This window comes from Cololabis saira, chromosome 2 (genome assembly GCF_033807715.1).
Source record: "Cololabis saira isolate AMF1-May2022 chromosome 2, fColSai1.1, whole genome shotgun sequence".
Classification (NCBI taxonomy): Eukaryota; Metazoa; Chordata; class Actinopteri; order Beloniformes; family Belonidae; genus Cololabis; species Cololabis saira.
In genome coordinates, this window is record NC_084588.1 from 11,270,367 (window position 1) to 11,286,362 (window position 15,996).

The window sequence follows — 15,996 nt, forward strand, 5'->3', positions numbered from 1 at the left end:
TAAGAAATTACCATTGGGCAGCCAACATACAAAAAATGACCCTCTGGTTCTGGGAACTGATGCTATAATGGTGTGGAACTGAGTCCTTCCACTTCACTTTTTTTTCACAAATCTCTTTCAAGAAAAACATTCAGCATGCCTCAATACACTGTATGTGACTCTGTCTGACACTCTCTTTGACTGTTGCCTTGCAACATTACAGGTTAACTGCCCCCCCTTTTCATTTTTAAATGTCCTTTATTTTATGGATTAGTTCATCTATTTTGACCAATTCCACATGTATGGCACTGTTTCTTCAGAGTCGGGACAAAATGCATTCTGAAATTGTTTTTTTGAAAATTGTCCTTATGTTCATATGAGTTGTATATTCAGGAAGATCAAGATGTGAGCTATTTAACCAAATAAAGGTGCAGGCTGTAGGTATTTATGTATTTTTGACAAATTCACATATATACCACAATGCCTTGATTTTTATCAACTCCGTCACTGACACTAAAAAGTGTTTAATTACTATTATTCCATCCCAACAAGAATCTAACATTCTGATTTGTGTTCTTATAGTGTTAAGTCACTGAAATAGGCAGGAAAATACAATATAAATACTTCTGGCTTAATTACACAGGGTTCTTCGTACAGGAATTCCCAAATATTTGCATTTTCATACTTCATATTTGATTTTAATAGTATTTGAAAACATTCTAAAAGTAAATAAGACAAAACAACATGTTTATCTGATGATACTTTATTACTGTACCAACAAAAATCTGAAAAGCGAATTTGATTCCCGCCAAAAAATAACAAAAATATACATTTCATTGTGCTGATTTCGTGATGACGGAGTTGACAAAAAATGACGGAGTTGACAAAGGAGAACAATTTATCTTTTAAAATTTATTGAGGATATGCTACCTACTTTACTGAACAGAGTATTACTCCTCCTGCTTGAACATACATCTTGAGTCATAACAACTGTCATTAACGTTACAATAAAATGATTAAAAACACAATACAGAATAACTAAAAATAGGGGCTCTATCCTATTATCCAATAGGGGAGAGTTGGGTAAGAAGTGCCAGTCTTTTACTTTAAGTGACTACATGAACATACAATCTAAATTATTTTTTAATTTTAACAATAAAAATCAATAAAAAACATCCTTCAGTAAACCATAGAACAGATTGGTCGGATTGGGGTGGGGGGCAGGGCAATGGTGGGAGGGGTGGAGGTGGATGAGGGAGGAGGTTGAGGGGAAGGAAGGAGGGTGAGGTTATGGAGGGGAGGGAGATAGTGGGAGGAGGAGGTGGTGGAGTGGAAAGGAGGGAGGAGTGGGATAGGGGGAGGTGGGGAGGGAGGGGGTGGTGGAGAAGGGCGGCAGTCTGCATGTGTCTGTCTGTCCCTCTGCGTCCGTTTCCTGCTGGGTTGTGTTGGTCCGTCTGCGTCTGTGTGTGAGAGAGTTGAGAATGATGTGCATTTACAGTTTAGTGTGCACATACAGTTTAGTTTGTGTGTGTGTGTGTGTGTGTGTGTGTGTGTGTGTGTGTGTGTGTGTGTGTGTGTGCGTGTGCGTGTGCGTGTGTGAGTGTGTGTGTCTCACCTTGTTGTCTGGTCTGAGGGGATCCACACTTCAGGAGAGACTGAGAGAAAGAAGGAAAGTGATGAGGAAGAGGAAGTAATGGTATAGAAACCAATTGGTTCAGCCTCATCAAACATGTAATTATTAAACAGAAGCAGAGATGTGCTACCCTACTCTGACTTCATACAAGGTGTGGTCACACATTTCCCATTCTGATAAAAATGTATTAACAGGTTGGATTAATTCATTGTTGTCTAACCTGTGCTTATGCCTTGAGCATTAGGCGTCGGACGTGCTCACGCTCTATGTAGTCCATCACATTTGGATCAATGCTGTAGATCTCCCTGGTCCTCGTTTTGGTTGGTTTTGCATTGTCCATTAGTTTGGTTATTATGTTTCCAACTGGACAGGAACAGACATCTTTCTTACTGCTATTCCTGGGCTTAACAGTACGTGTTGGACCATGGGGATGCAGGAATTCCACTTTCACATCTTGGTGCTCGGTATCCACTTCCAAGGTCTCCACCACTGCACGTCTACGGGCCCTGTCCTGTCTGGATTTTTGCTGTGCCTCTCTCCAATACCTTCTTTGATACTTCTTGCCCCTGTCAGTCATCTGGTGGATATGTATTGTTTTTTTGGCTTGAACCCTACTCTTCCATCTCTGTCTCTCCTTCTCTTGCATAGCAAGTTTACTCTCTGGGTCCCTGTTTAATTTTTCTCTTCTCTTTCGTTGGCTCTCTTTATTTTTTCTCCTTCTTTCCTCAACTGACATGCACTGTCTCGCCATCTTTCCTTCAATACAGAACATATGAAAAGAGTATTAAAATAAGTGGTTGATTGATTCACATAAAATCTGGAAGGAGGGGGGTTGTGGGAGGGGTTCTGTGTGATCTGTGGAGGGCTGTGTGTGTAAAGGAGGGGTTGTGTGTGAGGGCTGTGTGTACGTGTTGCTGGGCAGGTGTGGTAGGGATGGCCTGTGTGTGTGTGTCTGTGTGTGTATATGGGTGGATTTGTGAGGGAGGGGACTCTGTCTATGTATGTGTGTGTTGAGGGTGGGGGGGTTCTGGTTATTTGAATATAAAAACAATTGTTATCTATATAACAGATGCACTGTCCTCACCAAGCCTAACCATGCTCTATAATCCAGACTTAATTTAAAAATGATGTAATTTTCTTATAATATTTATGTATGAATATGTAGATAAAACCATAACATAGTCTTTAATTCCGTTACTGTGCTCAGAAATAGTATAATATTTGCACTTAAGAGGTTAATGATAGATTTGTCAACTCCGTCACTTTATATGTCAACTCCGTCATCGATAAAAAGTGACGGAGTTGACGATGACGGAGTTGACGAAATGGCATGTTTTTTTCCTCTGCGCAAAAATACACTGCAGCTAGCTAGCTACTTTTTTGTCAGTTGCTAGCTGTCAACATGTCTTCACTAAAATACTTAAATTTAATCCACTAATGTTTTTTAAAACTTTCACAATGGATACACGGAGTTGATATTTTCTGGCTGTGACCATAGAAAAATTAACATTGTTTGTTTAAAATATCAAAAAATGTAAAACTTACCAGAGCATGTGTGCTACTGCTGCATTCACCACAGCCAGGAGAATGAAAAGGGGTCCTCAGGGAAATAGCTGACCATGCTATTATCTGATTTAAATGAGGTTAATGAAAACGATGATGGAGTTGACAAAAAGTGTGACACAACTTCGATGGCCATATTTTTATGGAAAATCTTTTTTTATGTTAAAACTCTATGTTGTCTTAAATACTTTTAACCCTTATCTTTAACTTAATATGAATTTTCTCACAATTTAAGAGGTTTTTGAAGTTTTTTTTAATAATTGAATACTGAGACCCCTTGACTGTGACAAAATAATTAACATGGGTGAGCTTACTACTAGTCATACATTTGAACAAATACCCTCAAAAAAAAAATTTTTTAAGGCTTAAACTTATCATCAGCATTCAGAACTCCTCTTGATCTAACTTTGTAAGCATGCCAATTGTTACACATTTCTTTACTTTTTATTTGAATTAGACTTTTCTACAGTGCACATGTTTTGTCCCGACTCTGAAGAAACAGTGACGGATGATACATTGCTTATTTGTGTATGTACATGCATTTCTACTTCGGTAGAGCTGATGCAGTGGCATTTTTCCTCTATGTTGCATGTACGCTGTGCTTCATTTTTAGTTTTGCATGATTTATTGCACCACTTGTACAGTGTGGGCCGTGATTTGTGGATGTCTGGGGAGGCTGGGGGGGCTGAAGGGCTGTTTGTAAATAAAGAGGCCTTTTCATGTTAATTGTTCTCTTCCATATCAGTAAAATCAAAAACCTTTCTTGAAAAGAGGTGAAGTCTCCTCAAAAAGCTGGGCCGTGAACGCATCGTTTGAACGTGACGGCCATCCATCTCGCCATTGGCTGTTCACAAAGGTCAGGGGTTGAATTGTCCAATGAACGCTCAGCATTTCCGGGAGTTTGGACCAATCAGCGACCAGAACGACACAGGCAGCCATTTAAAACCAGAGGAGAGCCGTTGGTGCTGGTTATTTCTGCGAAAGAGGAACCTTTAATCACCTTCTATTTAGAGGGTATGTTGTTATAAGTTTTATTTTTTATTTTTTTGTCGCTGTTTTACATGTTTTCTTGTAGTTGAAAGTGATTTGTTAAACATTGGTCCATGCTCCACCATGCTGGAGTCTCCTCTCATGCGGGACCACGTGTCTGCTGTAGCGTCTGTAGCTAACTGGCTGTTCTGGTTTGCAGCTGATTCCTCCAACTTCTCCAACACCTGAGTGATTAAAGACAGTCCCAGCGGTCATGGAGGCTCATGCTGGACGGCGTGGCCAGGAGACGAGGTAAAGACCAGCTCATTGGTGTCTGCTGCACTAAATACACCCTCCAGAAAAAATTCGGGATAAAAGCCTTGATTATGTAATGAAATATGCGAGGTTTTTGTATGATTTTATGCAGTGAAATATGTGGAAAGTTGCATAATATGCAGGAAATGTAATAAAGGTGATTATTCCTGTTCTGACTGGGCTACTACTGAATGAGAGATTTTAGTGACTTCCTATAACAAACAAGCTTGCTAGAAACAAGCTGCATCACAGACAGGGCAAATTTTAGTTATTTTTCATTGTCTCAATTTAAGCATGGCTTAAATACCTCAAGTATTTTGGAAATATTTGTAAATTTTTTGTAAATATTTTTTTTTTTTTTTGGTGTTTACTATTTTTTTTCTCTCTTGTACATACTCTTTTTCTACTTTTTATATTGCTCTTTTTATTATTTAACTACTTATTGGTAATTTCTATTTAAAAATTTTTGTATAAAGTGTGTGTGTGTGTGTGTGTGTGTGTGTGTGTGTGTGTGTTTTGGCTGCTGCATTCTATTCTATTCTAACATTCCTGAGTCACAAAATTGTAAAATGAAATAATTGCGTCCTGCTTTATAAAAGTGAGGTAGAACAGAATCTGTTATGCTACAATACTGCTCCCAAGTATTTCTCTTGAAACTGGTGAAATCCTGAAATGGCTCCATCGATTACTCTTTCATTCAGGAATTTCCTCATTGTAGGATGGTCGCTCTTAGAGAGAATATTGACAGCAGTACAGGTGGCGACCCAGGTCTCACAAACCTACAAACAAAAAATAAACACATTATTTAACTGTATTTTCACTTATTTATTCTCTTTCTCACAAACACGCAGCTAATGTTATAAAGTTGAACACAATTCAGTATTAGGACATGTATTGTAAAAGCATTTATTGTAATTGGGGTATTTTCACACACACCCCGATATGTTAAATCACTTTGTCCCATTTAGTTACACACAGTTCAGTATTGACATACGGTAATTGTAAAAGCATATATTTCAATCATGGATTATTTACATTCACGCGCACGCGCGCGCGCACACACGTTAGAACCCTTTCCCATTCAATTTAACACACACCCGTTCGGTCTCAGCAGCTTCCACGCACCTCGTTTCTTGCACCCCTCGCAAGGGTTTTGGAGGTGGAAGCCTCGCTGAACGTGAGTTTTGGCTTTAATCCTTTCCTCAGCTGCAGAACACTTGTTCCTGTGTTTCATGCAAAGTAGTTCATCACCGTCAACTTTCTCTTGTGCTCCAACACACGGTTGCACGGGGTGCAGAATAGTATCCCCCCACTTTCGTGTAGAGATCAGGATACTCCTTTGCCCGGTCTTTAGCAGAAATGTTTGTTGGTGAGTGAGATGGATTAGATTTTTCCGTCATAGTGATTGTCTGTGTTCCTCTGTCCACACGTTCATGCAAGACACCACAGTGTTTTTATTTACCTGACTGAATGCGCAAGCTTGTGACGTTGCGCGTCGCAGCACCATTTCACTCCCCCCCCCAACTTTACGCGGGGATTGTGAAATCAAGCGAGCCCCGCACAATCATGCACCATTTGCTTGATTATGCGGGAAATTCTGTGATCGCATAATCAACGTTTTTCTGGAGGGTCTAATTAAAGAGGTTGTAAATTGTAGGTGATGGAGGGTGCGGGAGTGATGAGTTGCACTGATGGATGGGTGCAGCTGCAGTGGCGGCTGCACCCAGTCTGAGCTGCATGAGGACGCACAGCGTGCACAGGGGCCATCTGACTCCACCCTCCCTCCTCTAGAGGAACATATCTGCACGAAAAGAATAATCCCTCTTCAACATAAACCTTCATGTGGAGGTGATGCATTGTAGATGTAAAAGATGTTGGGTTTTGCACATTCTGAGTGATTTTATCTGGGCCTGACAGCCATGCTGTGAGGAGAAAGGCTCCTGTGGCGTTTTCTTAGTTTTATTCCACTTGATCATCATGCAATCTTGGGTTAGTGTATGAATTTATGTTAATTGTAAACTGTCCTACCTTATTTCTGCCATTTTAATCAGGTCACGTATCAGGAGACACAAGGATGCGCTCCTGTGGGATTTCTCAAACTCTTCTGGCTGAACAGGAGCTGCATCCATCTACAAGGTTTGTTTCTACATTTCTCACCATGTGTGTGCGCTCGTGTATTTTTATGTTTTACCAAAGTTTATAAAACTGAGTGAAGTTTCCAACATCAAACTTGAACATGTGCCTTAAATAGAAGTTTGCTCCATGTTTTCACCAGGGCTCTTGTTCTTTTGAGGTCGAACTAGTGAACTACATTTTATTTTTTTTTATTTTTTTAAGGTGTTTTTTAATAGATTTAATAGAAAGAGTCCAACCCACATTTTCTTATGCAACATTTCCTATCCCTTTTCTGATACTAATTCATTAGCTGGGCTTTGGGTATTGGCTAATACTGATCCCAAGCAGTGTTGGCATGTGCAGAGACTATCGTTCTTGTTTGTTATTAATAATAATAATAATAATAATAATAATAAATAATCTTTATTTTAGTATATTGCTCATGAAACACTGAAATTAGTCCTTCTAACCCATCACGAGTTACACAAGGAGCAGTGGGCTGCCATTTTTCTGGCAGTTGAGGGCCTTGTCGAGGAGGCCACTGGAGCCACACAATCTTCAAATCAAAAACACTATTAAATAAGTCCAGGAGTTGAAGTGATTCCCCAAATATGTAAAATAAAAGGGCATTCATATTTTGACATTTGAAGACATTGAAGGTTCAAATGTCTGTTATAAAGATTACATGCACTTTGTTCACATTAATGGCGCTTTTCCACTAGTACCTACTCAGCCCGACTCGCCTCGGTATGGCTCGTCACGCCTTGTCTCGCCTCTACCCGCTTTGTCCTCGTGTGTTTTTCCACAGCCAGGGGAGAAGTGGGCAGGTTGGGGTGAAGCTGCTGTGACGTACTCGATTGCGCAACCGCTTTGTTCATGTCGGCGCTGATCAGAAATCAGCTGGAGCCGCGAGCGGCTGAGAGTAAAACAGAGCTCCTGTGGATCTGGTCGTTCCTTATCACCCGTCTACATCCCTTTTTAATTCTCTCCTCAGCCACCAGGTTTATGAACATCTGCACCTCAGAGTTGGATCACCAAACAGACGTTTGCGCTGTATAATAAAATCGCCGCGAGTTGTTCTCGCGCTGACTCCCGCTTCCTGATTCAAACGTCTGACGGCCCGCCTCCCGACCAATCAGTGGCGTGTATTGTGATGACGTCAGATATAGTTCCGACTCAGCACGCTTAGAACCTCGGCAGAAAAGATACAGAAAAAGTATCTGCTTGGCACGGCTCCACCCGCCTCGGCCTGTAGTGGAAAAGTGCAAGACGGGGGCGTGGCGGGTAGAAGCGAGCAGAAGCGCGCTGTGTAGGTACTAGTGGAAAAGGGCCATTAATGTCAAGTTTATAATGTATAGAGAGAGCGGTTACAGAGTTGAATTTCGCACCTGGGAAACTACTGCAGCTCCAGATGTTCAGTTACGCAATGAAATCCAATATTTTTAACCAGGGTCTGGTCATCAGTCAGTGGCTTCAATTTCACCATAAATATTACTTCATGAATGTATTCATCAGGTTTAATTTATTTATTGGACTGATGAGAATATTTCCCCCCCTATATCTAACTAATAATTTATTAGTCGGGCAGATAATGTCCATCCCTAATAGGACCATACGGTGTAATACTGTCGTGTTCCAGGGCGGTGGGGGAGGCGACTGTGATGAGTTGCACGATTCTTAAGGTAGCTGTTGCAGTGGCACAACTGCCTGTTCTGACTCCACGTGGAGACGCCCGCTGTGCACAGGGGCCATCTGAGTCGCCTCCCCATTCCACAGGAAAATGACCATTCACCACTAAAGGTTTCAGTATCATTGACCTAAAACCCCAATTTTTTAAATGTATTTTCTCCCTAGCTTGGCGATTGGACACTTTCATCTCAGGCTGCACGTTTGAACATCAAGTATTCTCCTGAATACTTCCCATGTCGGTGGCTTGAAGAGCTCCAGAAGGAAAACTGGTAAGAATGAACAGTATGATGCAGTCGACTCTTTGTGCATTTTCTTTATAGGAAAAGTCTATTTGTTGCAGCTTGGTGTTCTTTATCGTTGAAGCCATCAATCGTCTTGATTTATGTCATAGCTTTTATTTTTATCATGGCAGAAGAATCAAACGAGCCACAATAAAAACTACAGCTCTGAACAACTGGCTTGTAAAATGATTGAACATTAGTTGGCTAATCTCATTGTGGAACTGCAGTTAACGGCTGGGGTTGAAGATGGATGGCCATCGCTGTAAGCTTGGGCTGCAGGCCAAATCGCCAACTGAGCTAATTATTGAGTTTAATAAACCAGCAAGGCTCAAAGTGCTGCTGAGGAAATCTTGCGAAAGCAGCAGAATCTACTAAACAGTCTGCTGTAGGTTAAACTCTGATACATTACACCTTTTTTATATAAAGCACCTCCCCAACCCCAAAATGCAACTAACAGTTTGTATTGATCTGGATGACGATGTATTTAGTATGACTTGTTGGAGCAGGCGTCTTGTAGATGTTTATGATTTTGGGACAAGTTGCTCTGATGCCATTTTCTCTTGGAAAACCAAAGCTGGCCATAGCAGAAACTTTCTCCAGTTTGTCCTTTTATCGCCTCTACGCAACTGTTTTTTAGATTCGCTGTCCTTTGTGTCCCTCTGTTCCCTGCAGGGGTCCCATGACCGGAAAACCCTGCCAGTCCCTGAAGTTGCTGCTGCAGTCACGTATCGCGCTCAAAGTTCAGCTTGGACCAGCTGTTGTGAAAGTCAGGTCCAAAAATGATATCACCCAGAGCTGGAAAACATTTAATTTGGATGTGCTTTCGGTAAAACATTAATCAACTTGTTAAGTGGCCGGCAGCAAACCTGAGATTTAGGAATCTTGTGCATCATGGGTGAATCACTTAAAACTACAGCAAGTTACTTGATGATGGACTGACAGTCATGTTTTATGCTAAATTATGCTTTAGAAAGTCATACAAAGACATGACAAATGTTTTAATACCAAATTGTAATGTTTTTGGAAACCTTTTTTGACTTGTGTGTGTAGGTTGTACTCTATTACTTGAGTTTGTTCAGTCATATTTGTATTCTTACGCTGGCAATGCTCTGGTCTGGATGCAGCATGCTGATGACAATGCAGTTATAATCAGTTTGATGCATGATATTTGGATGTAGGATGGCGAAGGTATCAAAATTAAATGACTAAAACAAAGAGAAGTTGAGTATTTGTTTTTTAATGTTGTCTTGCATGAAACATTGCCCCTAAGCAAAAATTTGCACAAAATATCTGTTTTCAGTAACATGTGGGACTTGTCAAGGCAAGCAAACAGGTTTCTAAATTGATGTAAAATATACTGAATTTTTTTTCCAAGGGCAATCTCAAGGTGAACCTTTTTGTGTTCCTGTATCCAGAGGTTAAAGTGGGTTGGGGGTCAGACCCAGCAGCATTTCCTTTCTGGCTGAAGACGTGAAGCCTCTAGTTGTAAATGACAGCAATACGGTCTCCTCCAACTCTTCAAGTTGTGTGTTAGTGCGGGGCGCAGAATGAAGCATTACATCTATTGGGGTGTGGAGAAAACTTAATGGCAGAACTTTAAAGGGGCCCTATTATAAAAAACATGTTTTTTCTTGCTTTAACATATATAAAGTGGTCTCCCCTCAGCCTGCCAACTCAGAGAAGGAGGAAAGTAACCAAATTCTGCAGTGTCTGTACAGCTGCCCGGATGAGCCGTCCAGTGTGATGTGGATCTACGAGCCAATAAGATTCTGCTCCCTTTTGTTACATAACCAAAATGCGAATTACATCGGTTGGCCTCTGATGCGTGAAACCACACCCACAACTAACTCCGCCGGCCGGAGCTTTCGCCATTTTTCGTAGCGGTGTATCGCGTCATTCAGGCAGCCAATCAGCACAGTCATTATAGCCCCGCCCACTCAGAATCCCACATAGATAATGAGGTTAGAGAATGGGAAGATAAAGACATGGCTCAGAGGCTGAATTTCTAAATTATTTAGCAAAAACAATCAAAAGATTGTTTTTAAGACATTCAAGGCCTGTTTGAAATAGGTATTAGATGCCATAATAGGTCCCTAAGCTGGGTGGTTTTAGGCCAGGTCTTTGTCATTAACTGTAAAGAGCTCAAGATCAGAAACTTTAAAATGGTTCAACCAGAAATCTTTGTGCTATGTTGAAGTATGTACCAGCAGCTGGCTTATACACCGATCACACCATTCAGCAATCACCAATCAGCTTGTCTCATCCTAGTGAAAATTAATTTATTTAGTTTTTGATTAATCTTGTAAATTAAGATTTATTCAAAACATGAATTGATGTGCCAAAGTTAAGTTTTCATGTGTTCACTTTAAAGATGTGAGAAAATGATTCAGACTTAAATAAAATGTGCCTTTCAGAAATGTTAAGGGTGTTTTGTGTAGAAATCTGAACTGTATGGTTCAGCATTTGTGTGCTTAGATTGAGTGAAATGCTAAGTGGGCGCCGCACCAGTGCAAACTGCTGAATGTCATTTGTAAGATGTGGATGGGTCATCTGGAATTGACTGAAGTTTATGGGTTTGCCATTTTTCTGTATAAAGGTTAATACCACTTTTGTTTCATATTGAGTAGCTCTTGATCTAAAGGGACTGGTCTCAAAACCGATGAGCTGGATTGTGATGTTGCTGCTTTGACTTCCATCTCTTCTCCACTTCATAGATTTGGCCATAAGGTGGCAGTCAGACGTCAGTGTTTCCATTTCTCTGGAGTAAGCCCATCATAACGGATGATCATGTATAAAGCAACTTGTACAAGTTTAATGAGTAAATGAACACTACAGACTTACACCACTTGACCACATATTTGGTCATTAAAATAATGAAAGGAAATTCACTTCCGTGCAGATAATTTTAACTTAAAAAGATGTGCCCAAACATTAATTTTAAGACTTCAAGCTAATCTGGATGAAAAAGAAATTCAAATTTGCAATTTATCTTCACTCCCATGTAGGACAGGAGCAAACATTTTCCCTTGGGGATGGTGCAATCATCGTTGATGAGCTGAGCATCAGAAGTAGAATATTAAAATGGTCTTCATCCCTAATTCAGCCTCAACATTTTCTGTACTTTGTGCTGCTGTCATCGGCTTCACGGCGAGAGCCATTTCACTTCACTCTGTTCGTTGCAGCACTGCAGGGGAGCATTTAATACTCGTATAGCAGCACTTTTCTCTGAAATAGGTGGTGAAAATGTTTTTTTGTTTTCAGGAAATGTTTTATCACACATTCATGTTAGGATATCAGTTTGAGTTGATGGGTTTTAGGACACGCCATCAAGCTCGTGGGCTCCCACCTCTGCCGGGGAAAGACGATCAAAGACACTTCACAACAGCACGTTATGGCACTTTGTCACAAAACGGTTATCAAACTAGTTCAGAGAGCGACGGGAGATGAAGAGATGCAAAAGTCACGACTGAAGAGGAAATGAGTGATGGAGAAACAGACCGGAGAAGAGCAAGTGTTTGATCGTGTTCGGAAAGGGCTCCGTGGCTACGGGGAACCCATCAAGCTAAAAATGACAAAAGTTCTCTTGTGCTGCTTTAAATGGCTCAGGGCAATAATCCTCTCATACCTCTGTATTCCTTTTACCTGCAAAGGTTGGATTTTCAGGCAGGGGGCAAACTGTCTCTGGATTTAAGACCTATAAAACGGAAAAGTGGTGCTTGGAATACAAAAGGCAACCTCTTGAAGACTTAAGTTATAAATGGCTGCTTAAGTACTCGCCCCCTTTTGCTTGGGAGCCCCAAGTCATGAACTAGTGCTGCCATTACCAATTCACTTCACTTGTGTAGCAGCAATTCACAGCAAAGTCATCTCAAGGCACTTCACACAGAAGGCGTTCGCCTCACAAAATTGAAAATCCCTCAACAGAATTGGTTCAATGAAGTCCACCTGTCACATAATTTCAATTTATATGTCCGTATGTATGAATATAAACTGCTGGGGAAATTCCTCTGGGTCGGCACAACCACAAAGCAAGTGGAATAAAATTGGAGCTCTCCAAATGGGTCTGGCACAAAGTTGTGGGGATGCATAGCTTATGGAAGAAGATATGGACCTTGAATGTTCCTCAGAGAACCGTCAAATCCATCCAGATGAGTTTGATATGGTGCCCTGGCGAAACCTGTGAAAAGCCAGACCACAAATCAGACCTGTGAGCCAAGAAATGCACAAAGATGACCCAGGATGAACTCCTGAGCTGAGATTGGCGTACCAGTCCGTAGTACTTCCTTGGTACTTAAAATGTGTGACGCTAATATTTCCTAGCAATGGAAAGTCCCCCATCCCCACACTGACGTACATCAAGCTGTGTGTAAGATTACATAGTAGGTGTTTGGGCTGGGCGATATGGACCAAAAGTCATATCTCGATATTTTCTAGCTGAATAGCGATAGTCGATATATATCGATATTTTTTCTGTGCCATAATTGGGGTTTCCCCCAAAGCATTATAGCATAGCATCTCTGTTAGCTTCATTTTTTTCTGAGGCAAACCCTTAAAAAAACAGTCAGTTTTAATACAAAGCCTCGTGCCAAATGTCACACAGGTTCCTTTATTAACAGAGGTCTGCACAATATCAAAATGTATAAAACAAATGAAATAAAAATAAACTGCCTGCATATATAGAATAAAAATGCTTCTTGAATAAAATAAAACAAATATCCCTTTCCTGCATAACAATTAAATTAAAATACACTGTGCAATTAATACAATGTAGACAGTAACAGGCAGACTTTTCCACTGAGGTTGACAGGTTGACAGTGCAAATAACAAAACATTTGTGCAAATCTTAAATAAAACATTCAAATCAATTTGTCACAAAATAAGCTATATCAAAATCATACATTTTTTTTTCTCGATATAAACGATATTGTCTCGTACCATATCGTGTTTGAAAATATATCGATATATATTAAAGTCTTGATATATCGCCCAGCCCTAGTAGGTGTGTTGTTTATCTTGTAATGGGAGTCCTGTGAATCCTAATTCCTTGATTAGGCATAAAAAAATGGATGCAATTCACCAACTATCTGCTTGTTTTGGCTGGATTTTGGACTGTAACTCTTGAATTTCTGCTATGACAGACAGTGTTTCTTATTGGCTCCCCCTCCTCAGAGGATGTAGAAGTGAAATGTCACTAGACATTTAACTGGGAAGCCCTCCCCCCTCCTTTCTTTCCTTCTACTTTGGTGCCTTTATACTGGTACCCTTTCTCTCCGTTGTCACAGAAGACTTGGACAGGACTGTGAATGACGAGTGTGGAGTAATCAGAGGGCTGGTCGACTTTCATTCGTCACAGGAGATGGCTCTTGTTGTGCTTTTAACCAAACCCACATGGTATCTGAGGAAGATGTGTCCAAGTGTCAGGGTAGAGGACGAGTCCAGCATGTGAAGCTGAGATGGGAGAAGAGTGTGCAGGTCCAAGGGGGGCTGGATTTCTCTAGGTGCTGTACATGTGAGGTGGGGATCAAAGCAAGGGTACATATCATCAGATGAAATCTGCTTATCAGGTCATGTTCATTTGTCCTGGGTTAGAAAGCGACTCACCTTTGAGGTAATCCCAGGTTCCAGCGAGATATACTTCTGAATACCTGCATGTAACCCACACAATACATTAGGCAAGGCATGTTTATTTGTTGGAGGAAATGTTGACAGTAGGAGGCAATTCTCAGCAATCATTTCAGTTGTAAATGTTTTCCTCGGTTTGACCCATTCAGGTTAAATTAGTCCATTTTTGACCTAGCAGGACGGCTGCATAAATAAATCTGTCAGTCGTGAAATGCTCTTGACATAAAACCTGCAAAAGCCTTGCCATTATTTCTTTTCCACGAGCAGTAAAAAAGGCAGATATGCGAAGAGATGACTGGCTTCTGCACAGGTGTAAAGGCTACCGGACAAACAATCCTCTTGGAGGTCAGGTCCTCTGTAGTAGTTACCAAGGCAACGTCACTATTTGACATTTATGGGCAAAAAGGGTTATGTAAATGTATAATCCAGCAGTAGTGATTCAGAGGGCTGGGGTTGTATTATGAGATGTGACACTACGGTAAATATCAGCCTGGCATTCTATTACCTGCCCGTCCAGCACCGCACACCGCAGCCCTTCCTGTTTTCCTGTTGACCGTCTTGATTTGATGACTGATTTTCTTCTTCAGAAAACTGAAATCCTGCGCACGGCGATCCCCCACCGGAGATAATTAGTACAGGGATAACTGGCCTTGATGTCAATGTTGTATCAGATCGGGGTGGGTCACATCCCAACGACGAGTGCAATGAAGCATTAATGGATCGGCACCTTCTATGAAATCATCTTCTTTAGTGAGTGTTTGTGTGAAAAAAATTCTGTCTTCTGATTAAGGAGCTGCAGGTTACATTTTTTCATCTATATTTTCCATTTATTCTGAAAGCCGTGTCCAGAGATGTTGGGATTTGCTTATATCAAATTCTATAATATAGTAAGAAATATAAAATGCTGTGGACCAGATAGTAGCGGGTCGGTTTTGAGTGTTATACAGACAACCTTGATACCAAAGCTGCTGTTAGAGCTGTTAAAGCTCTTGACACACACATTTACGTGATGATGGATACCACGTAGCAGCAGTTTTGCTGTGTGCAGACTGTTCACCTATACACTGAACAAAACCCACACATCATATGAAACAAGTAGCTATCCCTTTAAAGACAAACATTTGTCAATGTTAAGCCTTTTTTATTTATTTTTTAAAGAGATTATGGATCCTGCAGATGCGGCACCACCTCATTTTATTTGCTTCTAGCAAATAAAAAGCAATAACCCGTTTCATTTCGATACCGTCGATGGTGCTATCTCACCCATGACAGCCAATTTGTGTCCGTACGAGTGGAGATACGGGAAACCATCAACCAAGCAGGTTTTTTATTCCCTCTCTTTTCTTTAACGTAGTTTAGAATAAAGCTGCTGCAGAGTTACTGTGGGACTGATCTGAAGTTAAATTCAATCTGCATCTTCAACGTGAGGTTGGCAACTAGAGAATCCAAAGCCCCGGTTAGACCTGGTGCCGGTTGACCCAACTGAAAATGGACAGCTTGAAGAATGTTTGTGCACACGTGTCATTAAATGGCAGGAGTGTACGAACGTGTTGCAGTTGCCCTTTCTGTGTTAAAATGAACGTCTAATGTACGTCACACCTTCACCTACAAGCTAGGGCATCTCTGGAGCCACAGGTATTTCTGTCAAAGCATCGCCCCCTTACAACCATTGCTTTAACCTCAGTAATAAAGCACATTCACACAGAAGTAAAAGGAGCTTAAAATCAGTTTGTGATGTTGCAGAGCTCCGTGTCAACACACCTCAGTTTAATCACACAGGTTGAAGCTCCATCTGCACATCAAATAGGACAAACATTAGGAAGAACAATA

General features: G+C 40.9%; 2 long non-coding RNA genes and 2 other non-coding genes across 4 annotated transcripts; 3 read left to right on the forward strand and 1 right to left on the reverse strand.

Moving 5' to 3' along the window:
- Nucleotides 1-1,163: 1,163 nt before the first annotated feature.
- Nucleotides 1,164-2,111, reverse strand: LOC133419555 (uncharacterized). The gene is made up of 3 exons (XR_009770536.1): nt 1,833-2,111; nt 1,595-1,634; nt 1,164-1,439 (listed from the first exon to the last, which is right to left on the reverse strand). It is a non-coding gene; the product is annotated as an uncharacterized LOC133419555 (long non-coding RNA).
- A 1,990-nt stretch (nt 2,112-4,101) lies between these two features.
- On the forward strand, nt 4,102-9,746 carry LOC133419562 (uncharacterized). Its single transcript, XR_009770541.1, has 5 exons — nt 4,102-4,189; nt 4,365-4,456; nt 6,511-6,595; nt 8,429-8,532; nt 9,217-9,746. It is a non-coding gene; the product is annotated as an uncharacterized LOC133419562 (long non-coding RNA).
- Nucleotides 6,128-6,236, forward strand: LOC133422055 (small nucleolar RNA SNORD67). The gene has a single exon (XR_009770719.1). It is a non-coding gene; the product is annotated as a small nucleolar RNA SNORD67 (small nucleolar RNA).
- On the forward strand, nt 8,224-8,336 carry LOC133422059 (small nucleolar RNA SNORD67). Its single transcript, XR_009770720.1, has one exon. It is a non-coding gene; the product is annotated as a small nucleolar RNA SNORD67 (small nucleolar RNA).
- Nucleotides 9,747-15,996: the final 6,250 nt, after the last annotated feature.